A 12,292-nucleotide genomic window follows, 5' to 3' on the forward strand; every position below is an offset into this window, starting at 1 on the left:
AAAATCTGAATTCTGATCTTTATAAGTTCTGCCTAAATGTATACACATGTTTTTGTTTTTTACTTTGCTAGCTCTAACATTTACATAGTGTACTTTTTGAAGAAGCAAAATAATTTCATCCATTCACTTTTGTTTCTCAATTTTCAGAAAGTATGCACTTCTTCCCTTCCCACTCCCTGTAAGTTTGGATTATGTTAACAGGTCATTCCAGAGGAAAGCACTCAGGCAGATGTTTTCTTCAGGGGCAGACTGTGTAGGAGGAAATCTCTTTTGATTCTTTTCTTTGTTTCTCTCTCTTACCCATGTCTGCTTCTTTCATTCTCCCCTCTATTTCTTCTTATCACTTTTTCTTCATAGCATGTAGGAAATGAGGATTTGGTAGTCATCCTTTAATGTAGTCAATATAAAGCCTAAACAAGATAACCCAGACCCTACAGAGGAGACAAAAGTGAGCTGGCTGCAACAGGAAGAAATTGAATTCACAACATAAACACTGGATGAACCCTGATTCTGCAGAAACTGGCCCTCTTTAGCCATTGGTGGTTAAGTCTTGCTTCCTGGAAGATGACCACTGTAAAGTGGATAAAAACACGCCTGTGAAAAAGGGATAATCAAATTATTTTTTGAGCCCAATCCTATTACTTTAATCTTTTTTTAAAGCTACTCATTATCATTAAGCCAGAAAACATTTTACCATCATTCACATTTTACCCAACTTTTTCTTTCTAAGAGGCCACACAGCAATAATTAAGAACATCCCAGTGTCAGATAGGACAGTAAAAGAGTCAGGAATCCCTTCTGCAGAACTGGGAAAACTGCATTTGATTTCCATAAGGACCCTCTCTTCCTCTTTATTCTTCATTTTGGTTTTGGGAAGCATTCCCCATGAAACTGCTTTTGCAGCTCTACAAGAAAAGTACAAGAATTAAATGCAGTTGGGTACTTCTTTTTCTTCTTCTTTCTCTTCTCCCCCTCTTCCTTACTACTTCTCCTCCTCCTCCTCCTCCTCCTCCTCCTCCTCCTCCTCCTTCTTCTTCTTCTTCTTCTTCTTCCTCTTCTCCTCCTCCTCCTTCTTCCTATTATTATTATTGTATTAAGTTCAATTCTTAGGAAACAGGACTTGATTATCAGAGCATTTTTCCAAAGGCCCTGATTTTGATGAGTGAATAATAAAGATTGCAAGCATCTTGTCTTCCTGTTTTTCATATAAATTGTTCCGTTGTAGCTGTTTATTAAGACTATGCAGAAATTATGAGCCCTTCTTACTTTCTCTAAAAGTAATTCAATTGTAGTGTAAGGCTTGTAAATGTTAGAACAATTAGTACATATTTCTTCCATATTTGCTTATATGTGTAAAAAATGTCCCTATAAACATTTAAGAGATTAACTTTGCCTCTCCTGTTGAGTTTAAGTCCTCTGAAATTAAAGATGAGCTATTTATTCTGATGGAATTAGGCATAAAATTAGTAAGCCTTTTCCTTTTATCACTCACAATTGTCTTTTTTTCTCTCTTAAATTTATGAGGTCTTTATATCCGCTCTGTTTTCTTTCCTTTTCCCTTAATGTTCCTCTTCCAACAGTGTTCGCTTTTTAGCAGTCCCTAAAGTACTTCTGTTGTCATCATTTAACATTTGATTGGCAATAATATTTTACAAAATGGTTTACAATTGCCTTTTACAAGTTATTCTCATGCCTTCAATAACTCTTAGGTTTTTATTTGTAGTCCAGCATAGAGTTGTGCCATTATTTGTAAGCACATAGACATTCCTCTTGACCCAACCTCTTCCAGCAGGTTTAGAAATCTTTCACTGGAAACCATGTTCATTTTTAAGCTGCACAGGTTTTGAATACATTAATTGTAGGAGCCTTAAAACTTTCTTGTGGTTTTTTGTTCTGATATAGGAAATGCCATTTTAGATCAAAAGGAAACTTTTATTTTGTCTCTTCAGACTCTCTGAAATATACAAGAATATGGAGTAATTTGATGCACACAGTATTGAACCTGGAAAATCCTCAAATAGCAGATGAGATAAAAAGTACAGTAGCCCTAAGAAATGTGAGTTATTGGAATACATATTTAAAACTTCCGACCTATTCCTGTATGGGTTTTAAAATAGGATATTTTAAAAAAGATTCTTTGTGTCTCTACAGTTACCAGAAATCCTGATATGTATCACCACTCAGTTGAGGAATTTACTATGAATGTTGATTTATTGATGCACGTTATTTTAAGAGTATATACATGCTTCTTCCCTTCCTGTTCCCAGATAGTCCCCACAAAGTGAGGCTTTGAAGCTATTTTCCCAAATATCAAAACTCTCTCAAGTTGTGTAAGATTTAGTCACTGACTACAGCTTCAGACAGTCTTTACGTGGTCGTTGTAAGAAACCACAACTAGCGCCCATACAGGCTTCTACATTAGTATGATAGGAGCCCATTTAGAGAAACTTGGAGGGGGATCGGTGCTTTGCCTTTTGGAATATCTTTATGCCCTAACATCTGAGGAGATGACATGCTTCCTCTCACAGCCTAAGTCTATAAATAAGTAAAACTGAGCTAAAGCCAACAGCTTTTTTCTCCTTGGTAATAGTTTTGACTTTTGGGGTATCTTGGACTTATTTTTCACTGCTTGACTGTGCTTTGCTTTGCAGTCAGTTAAATTTGTTTCTCAGAGGCAATTATTCCCAAACTTTTTCATATCAAGTCACATATAAAATGATTGTATTTGTTCAGCACACCAGACTAAACCGAAGAGGATTTTGGAGGTTTCGACACAGGGCTTCATGAAAACAAAATTATTATATTTTCTTTATATGGATATGTTAAGAAAAGCAAAACACAAACGTTAGGGAGGATTTTACATATTGAATTTGTATGCAACTTCCAAGTAAAATCATTTTAAATTCTGAAGTGAGAAAATGGGCCTTGCTTCAGTGTACACAACATTTTCTTATGTAGTATTATGACTTAACTGGCTGCACATTTATCCTAATCAAGATTTCTTCATTGATGAACTTGTCACATTCTTTTTTTAGTGTCTTAAAAATTTTTTTTTAATGTTTATTTATTTTTGAGAGAGAGAGAGACATATGGCGAGTGGGGGAAGGGCAGAGAGAGGGAGACACAGAATACACGGCAGCTCCAGGTTCTGAGCTGTCAGCACAGAGCACAGAGCCCAATGCGGGGCATGAACCCATGAGCTTGTCCATTCTTGATAGAAATCATCTATGAGAAAATTTGGTCACATGAGTAGTAAGTAATAAATAGTAAAAACGTATTTATCGTTTTTCCTCCATTTGGCCGATTCTTTCTTTTCCCTCAAACAGAATTCAAATAATTCAAACTCTTTAAATCAAACATCTATAGTACATTTGTGGTTAAGATCTAACTCTTTCTTTTCATTCACTAAAAAATATATTTGAATTTCTCGTTATACAACAACAAATTTCAATCCAAATGGTAGATTTTTTTTAAATCAGGTATTTCAAAATACTGAATAAGATTTTCCTCGACAATACAGATACTAGTTTTTTTTAAATATCCACATTTTTGTATTGATCACACATCCCCAACAAATTATTTTAATCTTAATTTTCTAAAGTTGAAAACTTTGTTTTGTCAATACATATTAATATATTTTCCCATAATTTTTGCAAATTTCATTAAGTAAGCCATTTTGAAGCCAAAAGCTATACTTCAACAAATCTGCAAAGTGAAAAACATCCTTTTTTGACCCAATTTTTCTTTTAGTTTGTAAACTGTTGACAAGGCTGTTCCTTTGGACAGCCAATGCAATTAAGTATGAAACAGGAGGAAATGATCTTCTTATGGTAATTTTTGCAAAAACATGAAAATAGATGGGACTATGGAAGTGTGGATTTTTTTTAGATTACCATTTTGATAATATGTGTAATTCAGATCTATAAACTGACATTTATATCTGAAAGCATCTTTTTGAGTAAAACAAGGTATCACTAAATCTCTACATGTTCAGAAGGAATCTTGATGTAAAACCTTCCTACAGTGCTACCACAGCATATTATTTCTAATGACAATTGCAACTCTAGAGTAAATACGGTTCTTCCAAGTATTTTTCTTCAGGGCCCAACAGGTGTTATTACTACAAGTATTATTCAGCAATTAGAAATTTTTGATTTATAACCTTGTGGGTTAATGTTACCTCTAAGTCATCTGACATGCTATCAATGAGTCTAGAAATATTATTATTCAAATATAGACCGTAAGTATTAAGTAGTGTTTGGTTTCATTGGCTCCATTGTCCCATTTGGTAATTTTTCTATGTAAATAAGATATTTAGACTGAGAAAGAGAAAATTTGCCAGTGTGTATGAATCTATATATAAAATAATAATTTTATTGTTGATTTAGTAACTTAAACTTTTACTTGGCCTACTGGGTTTGTCTTATGTATTTGATGGTTGTGATTTGATATGAAAATCAATATAGCTGTAAAAAGTAAATCTATTTAAATATAAAATTCTTGACTATAGGCCTTTATGATTCATTTTGATTTCACAAAACACAGTTTTAGATTTTCTACGTTTTTAGGAAATCTTTTTAAATATCACAGGAAAATTAAATAAATTTCAAGTAGTGAAACATTAATTTCCATTTAATTCAGTAATTAAAATTCTAAAAATTAAAAAATACAAGTATCACTTACTCTAATACAGGACAAAATATTTTTGAAAGTTTGATTTTCAGAAGCTACAAATTCTAGAGTCCCCTCAATAAGTTGATTTGACAGAACTACATTTAACAATTACTTTTTAAAGAAACAAACATGTTTTTAATTTCTAAAAGAAGAAAATAAATTATTGTGAAATCCTTTTAAAAATACATTCTAAGCCAATTGTTAACACCAAAAGCTAATAAAAAATTCAAGAAAAAGAACTGAGAAAATTAGCAAAATCACTTTATTCCTTCCTTGGCCTTCTCAGTTACCTCTGAGCTATAGAGAATTTATTGGTTCTATTTTTCATAAGTAGAAAATTCCAAAAACTTTTTTAAGAGCCATTATAGTATTAAAATAGTTGAAAATTATTTCTTATGTAATTGAGATCATTGATTTTCTCCTTATTTGTCTCTTTTGACCTCTCATCCTTCTCCATTCTTCCCATCACTATCACCCAGGGTCAAGCATCTAAAGGCTCCAATGTTGTTTCTGAACACCATCTTATTTATGGTTGCCCATTTGGTGTTACAGCTGATCACAGGGTAACACTACCCAGAAGGTCCAGTGGCCTCTCATTGTCCATATGATCAGTTCCACTTAGCCTGGACCCTCTATAGTGTGGGTCCAATTTACCTTTCTAGTCTGATTTCTTGTTGTTCCTCCACATCTGCACTTCACGTAGATGAGCTCAGTGGCTTTTGTTAGAATCCTTGTAGGAAAGGTGTAACCAACAGCAAGTGATACAGGGAGCAAGTTCTAAAGATAATAACATCAGGAAAACTTGGGCCAATTTCAGTGTTCCTAATATGTCCTTACCAGCCAGCCTTCAAACATTTGGAATACTTTGTCCCCATAGCAATCTCTGGAAGGATGTATTAACAGTTAATTTCGAATAACTTCTTCCGGGAAGCCCTACCTAATCAACCAGCCAGTTACTATACTTCTTTCTTTGATTGTGAGAACATTGTGTTTTGGCATTTATTGATTTCTGCCTGTGTTACACCTATTTTGGTATCTTTGGTTTCTCTCCAACTATGTATCTTTTTTTGCTCTGCCAAAGCAGAGCCCTTAATGTATTGCTTTTTGTGTGTCGCGTAGTCCCTGAAACAAAGCTTTTTTCATAGTAGGAGCCTTACTACATACTTATTAAATCAAATCAAATTTGCTTGTAAAACCTATTCAAACTTTGATGTATTTTATTAAAATAACCCAACACATTTTGGACAATTTATCTATTAAGAAAATGGTATTTAAAGCAACTGGGGCTTCTTAACAACCATAAGAGGGTAAAGTGTACTTCATTTTTTGGAGAAAATATCTGGTATTCCATAAGTTTAATAACAATAATGATAACATTTATAGAAAAGGCAGAAACTCTTTCATTCTCAAAATTAAAGTGGGAATATGTTTAATGACAATTAATATGTCTACTACAAAATTTTTGCAAATTTCAGAGAGATCATAGTTTGCATGCAAACCAATTTTACATCTATCAAGTTTGAGAAAATGTTTGTGAAGTTGTTGGTCATCAAAAGTATATTTGGAATCACAATCAAAATTCTCAACAATTTTCTATGAATAAGGTGAAATATGTACTCTAGATTTTATCAGGAATTAATAATCATTTTATTCTTGATATTTAATACTGATTTTGAATATGTATAAAAAAATGGTTGCAAATAACATATTTGACTCGCACAACTATATCTGATTAGTTGCTTATTCCAAGGGACAGGAAAGCCAAATAGATGGAGGAAGTTTGTATTGTTTTGTTGAAATGACACTGTATTTAGGATTTCAATTTCTATTTGATCCTCTTAGGAAGTCTGTAAATGAGTTTACTGCTTAGTACTTAGTTCTATAATATGAGCCCTCTGGAAAAATAAAATAAACACAGCCTTACCTTTGAAGAAATTTTGTTTTCCTTCCTGTGCAGGAGGCAGTCAAAAGTATTAGCATATAGGCTTTGCAAAGTAATTTTTAAGAATATTTTTATGAAGAGATTTAGTGACAAGTTTCATTGCAAATCACATTGATATCATTTACTGAAAAAAATGTCTTACTGAAGAAGGAAAATAAAAATATTTTTTTAAAGATCATTTTGTTGGGTGCCTGGGTGGCTTAGTTGGTTAAGCATCCAGCTTCGGCTCAGGTCATGATCTCACTGTTCGTGAGTTCGAGCCCCACGTTAGGCCCTGTGCTAACAACTCAGAGCCTGGAGCCTGCTTCAGGTTCAGTGTCTCCCTCTCTCTCAGCCCCTCCCCTGCTTGCATTCCCTCTCTCTCTCTCTCTCTCTCTCAAAAAAAAAAAACATAAAAAATTAAAAAAAATATAGTTTTGTGAACAGATTTAGATTCACAGACAGCTCACTCTGGAAAGATCATGGTTAGCACAGCTCTTATTTCTTTCAGAGAAGGAAATGGAGGCAGGAAGAAATGTCATTAAATGACCAGTTTAATGACAGTGCTCATGGATGAGAAGATACAAGAATGTAAGTGTCCTGATTCCTAGTATAGTGTTTTCCTCACCATTCTTCCTTTAATTTTGCTAAATGCATTCTAGTTTTATTTGTAATGCTTGGGAACATGAGTATGCCACACTGTCTTTTACAAAACTAGTAAAACTTCAGCCATATGAGCACCTCTCCATAGTTAGCTGCTCTTAAATCTTTAATGAGGAGGGGAAAGCAGCTGTGGAGGAGGAGCAAAGATAAATGCAAGGGAACTATCTGAAAAAGAAGCTGTGTGAGGGTCCCAGACAACTGTAGTTACAAGTCAGGCTACAGGGTAAAATCATTATAATATCCAGCCCTTAGAGCTAAACAGTTTGCTTCAGATTGTCACCAGAAGGAGTTTTGCTTGACTAATGAGGTTGGAAGAGGGGTCAAGTTGGTGACAAGGTTGGGATCAGGCTTTGGAATCACTTGATGTAGAGTCTAGTTTACAAAAGAGAATTCCCTCAGCAAAGGATCTTGTTTTATCACCACTGGGTTCCGTTTACTTGAATAAGCACAACTCTGGTTATTCTTCCTCGGTTCCTTCATTAAAAACCTCAGAGACTGTCCATGTTCTTGTTTTTAATCTATGGGAAACAAACAAAACCATTCTAACCATGGAAAAAAAATGTTCCTCTAACTTATAAATTAAACCTGAAGAAAACTTCCCCCATTCCCAAGAATGCTTATAAAGAGAAAAAGATCATTTTTCATGACTGAGAAAAGTTCTACTGTTGACTGGTTGATAAAGGACTTTGGCCCAAAGGTCTGATTCAACCTAAAGAAAATCTGTCACACTGAGACAGTCTGGGAAAGCCCTTCCATTTCCAGAGTAAGTATGAGTGAGAAGAAACTTTCACTCTTCCAGAAGAAATAATTTCTGCAAGTTAATCATATCCTTATGTTTTGAGTTAAAATTGGGAGCCAAACTGGCAAAGAAACATGGCACAACTTTTTTAAATCCATGATCTATCTTGTTTCTCCTCAGAATTATTGAAAATTCAAATCCACTTTCCTTAGATATCTAACATTTCTGTATGCCCCCAAAACTCATCCTATTTTCAATAGTCAAATTTCTAAGCAATGCGTAGCAATTATATTTGATATAATTGGCATATTTGTTGAAAATTATGTGTTACAAGGACAATAATAGACAGATTTTGATTATTTATTGCATGTGATCACCTCCACTATTTCTTCTGTTAATTAAGGCAGTCAAGAATGAGTTACATTCAAAGTCATAAAGCAAAGCTTGGTGAGATCTTGGAGTTTTTGTGCTGCTCTTAAATTCTTATGAGGTAAGTCATACAGGAAGAACATTCAGCAAATATCTTCTTGTTTCCAGTTTTCCAGAACCAAGAATGTTTTAGAAAAGGCCTCTTAAATCTGTCAATAAATAACTATAAAACTTTGTCCAATTAGACACATTAAATGTTTCACTTTTATATCTATTAATTGTGATTTAAAAAATTTAACTGCTGGCTGTCACTTTGATGAAACAAGCACAAATGCAGCATTTTAAAAAAGAAATTCCAAGAGATGAATTTAGAAGTAAATTAGCATTACCCTATAAAATTATTAAATGCTCCCTCTTGTTGAAACTACAATGAAAAGAAATGACATTATCATAAATCCCTGCTGGAAATGCATATTTAATAAATTCCAGAAAAATTTCTAAGCAATGCATAGCAAGCATCCATACTGTAGCCTCAGAAAACCATCTTCAATATGTACAAGTAGCTTTAGTCTCAAACTCTTCTTTGTAGCACTGTTTTGTGAATATATTTCCTTAAGTAACAAAAACAGTATATTTTTTGAATTAAAAAATAGACTCAGATAAAGTAACCTGTATTCCCACCACCCAGAGAATTATTATTACACTGGCTAAATAGTAATGTATTGTTTTCCAGGCTTTTTTCTGTTTTTTCTGAAATGTGTAATGTATTCCATATAATGTTTTATAATCCACACCGTATCTTGGTGTATAGGACATATTTCAATATCACTAAGTATTATTTCACAAGTTAATTTTAAACTTTAATTATCGTGAACAGTCCTCTGTTACGAGATTTTTGTGTTATTTCCAAATTTTTAAATCTTAAACAATGCTGTAATCGTCCTTATCTGTAAGCCTCTGAACACATCCATAACTATTCCCTAAAGAAAATGTCTCAAAGGTGCCTGGGTGGCTCAGCTGGTTAAGTGTCCGACTTTTGATTTCACCTCAGGTCATGATCTCATGATTGTGAGATCAAGCCCCATGTCGGGCCCCATGCTGGGCACAGAGCCTGCTTAAGATTCTCTCTCCCTCTCCCTGTGCCCTTCCCCTGCTCACACGCTCTCTCTCTCAAATAAAAAAAAAAAATTTAAAAAAAGGAAAATATCCCAGAAATGGAATTGCTGGGTCAAAGATTGTTACATATTTTAAGGCCTCTAATACAGACTGCCAAGTGCTTTCCAAAATTATTACATCAATATATCCTCTCATTGTCTGTGAACAAAATTGGCAAAAATTATATTCCTTTACAGTTTTAATTTGCATTGCTTTAATTATGAATGAAATTAAATATTTTGTCATGTTGTAACTGACACAGTGTACTTCTTCTGTTGATTGCCTACTTGTGGTCTTTTGCTCATATATTTTTCTGTTGGTGTATTTGCCTCACCTTCCTAACTGCTAATTGTTCTTAAGATATTAACCTCTTATCAGAGATGTGGCAAATCTTTTTCCCAGTTCACACTTTGCCTTTAATTTTACTTGTTTTCTAAACAAAATTAAAAGTAAAGTATCAAGTCAAAACCAGTAATCTGTTCAGAGGGAAAAGGCTATTGAAGCCAGGGTAGGGATGGGGGAGAGGAGCAAGCATCTGCAGCCATGAATGAGGCCAGCTCCTGCAGGGCTGGCCTCAACCACTCCTGTCTTTCTCCCCATCACAATACTGTCCTTCCAAACTCTGAACAGAGCCCACTTCCATGAAATAGATGTGTTACTTACACTATTTGGCATGGATCGACTTAGTGTCTTGTACTGCTCTTGGGATAATTCCTGTAATTGTTCATGAATTCTCAACCAGACTGCAAGCAATTTAAGGACAGGAACACTTTTTTATGCTTCTTTTCCATTCTTCGTGGTTCTAGCACCATGCTCAGCAGGTAATAAGCCTTGAACAATTACTTGTTCATTGAGTACAGATGTGCTCCTTTGGTGCCTTCCATGGCCAGATCAGTCTGTTGTTCCTTTCTCACAGATTTTATTGAGGCTACATCTATGTGTGAAAATTACTGAGCCATTTTAAATAAAGTGATTTCTGTTCTGACAAATTACTGGTCAAACCTGTATTCAGAGTAAGTGATTTCCTTAAGTGATGGGTAAATTCAGTCAAAATAGTTGATTTGAGCCTTTAAGTTGACCTTTTTCTCAGTCAATAAGAACACACTACAACACAGAGAAAGTTGAGTTTCCCTGCGATGCCAGCCACAGCTCACCCAGTGAATTATGAGGAAAAAGGGTGGGTGGTCTTTCCTAGAACAATACTGAAATACTCAAAGCTATATCCAAAGAATATATCCAAATATATTTCTTTTTTTTTTTTTTTATGTTTATTTATCTTTGAGAGAGAGATTGAGAGAGACAGAGTGTGAGAGGGGTAGGGGCAGAGAGAGAGGGAGACACAGAATCTGAAGCAGGCTTCAGGCTCCGAGCTGTCAGCACAGAGCCTGATGCTGGGCTCGAACTCACAAGCTGTGAGATCATGACCTGAGCCAAAGTCGGACGCTCAACCGACTAAGCCACCCAGGCACCCCTATCCAAATATATTTCTAAAATATCTTTTAAAAATACACGACATTACGATTTTAATAGATGATACACATTTTCTGAATTTATTTACAATTATATGTGACTTATACCAGTTTGATAATTTTAAAACAACAATATGAATTCAATGCAAAACTCAGTATTTTAAAAGTGAACATTGTAGGTGCACCAAAATCTTTGAGAGGTTCTGGTCCAAGCTTGCCCATCGAAATCTATGTATTACAAGGTAAAATTGGTATCTGTGTGTGTGGGTACTAAAACATATACGCATTAGAACACATATCACCACGTAAAACTCTTGAAGTAGTTGCCACTTTAGGAAAATAAACCACCACAACTTTTAAAATGTGATAGATGTGGCCTTAAAAGTAAATGTTAGTTTGTAAATATGCTAGTCATTGGACAAGGACCTTTTATCTGGTATGTCTTTTATGACCAATTAACATATTTAAGAAATACATATGAGACATAGAAAAAAAGAAGTTTCTAATATTTCATTCAAGAGAAGACTAACCTTTCCTAATCTGGAATTTGAAACTAACTCAGTGCACAAGTTAGAGCATAAGCAGTAGTAGGCCTTTGAAGCTTAAAGTTTAATCCTTTTTAGGTCATCAGGAACTTGTGTATGTTCGTGTCTGTTTCTCATAAATGCACATTATAAACACTATCTGTCATCATCCCATGAAGTGTGGTACAGTTGATAGTTTTAGTGAGCAAGAAATCACTTTGGGGTAAAAGTCATTCTTTAAGACTAGCTATGGGGTGTGCTAAATGGAAGTGCAATGGAGAAGTTTGCACCATAGGGCTTGTGAATTACGCAAACACTGGGCTGCATTCTTTGACGCCACCTATTACTAACTTATTATTTGGAGTTCCTTTTTTTTTTTTTTTAAAGGGTAGTTCCTACTACCACCCAGTAAAAAATGTACTCTGCAATCTTTTCTTGTTTTGCATATGATTGGTAGCATACCTTTTAACTGCTGTAAGTAATAAAAATATATATGTGCAAGTTGGCTATAAGAAATGCCAAAGTTTCACCTAATAAAATTTTGGTATGCCTCAGTTTTCAAAGTAAATTTGATTTATTTGAGCCACCAGCCGTCCGATGACAGCCCTGTGTTTTTTATATGAGTCATGTCCCAAGGGGTCTAGAATATGCCAATGGTGTACCTTGGATTGGATCCAGTGTCCGCAAACAGGTTTTCATTAGACTTTGATGCCAGTCGCATTTGGGAGCGGAGAGGCTGCTGAAAACCAGCTTTGCTTTGGGATCACTTCTTTCTTTT

General features: G+C 34.6%; 1 long non-coding RNA gene across 2 annotated transcripts in view; it reads right to left on the bottom strand.

The window, feature by feature from the left end:
- Positions 1 to 7,060: 7,060 nt before the first annotated feature.
- Positions 7,061 to 12,292, bottom strand: part of LOC128315585 (uncharacterized) — a 107,611-nt gene continuing 102,379 nt past the window's right edge. For both annotated transcript variants that reach the window (XR_008298488.1, XR_008298489.1), the window contains one exon: positions 7,061 to 12,287. This is a non-coding gene — a long non-coding RNA (uncharacterized LOC128315585). The remainder of the gene's footprint in view (positions 12,288 to 12,292) is intronic.

The sequence above is a fragment of the Acinonyx jubatus genome, chromosome B2 (genome assembly GCF_027475565.1).
Source record: "Acinonyx jubatus isolate Ajub_Pintada_27869175 chromosome B2, VMU_Ajub_asm_v1.0, whole genome shotgun sequence".
In the NCBI taxonomy this organism is placed as follows: domain Eukaryota; kingdom Metazoa; phylum Chordata; class Mammalia; order Carnivora; family Felidae; genus Acinonyx; species Acinonyx jubatus.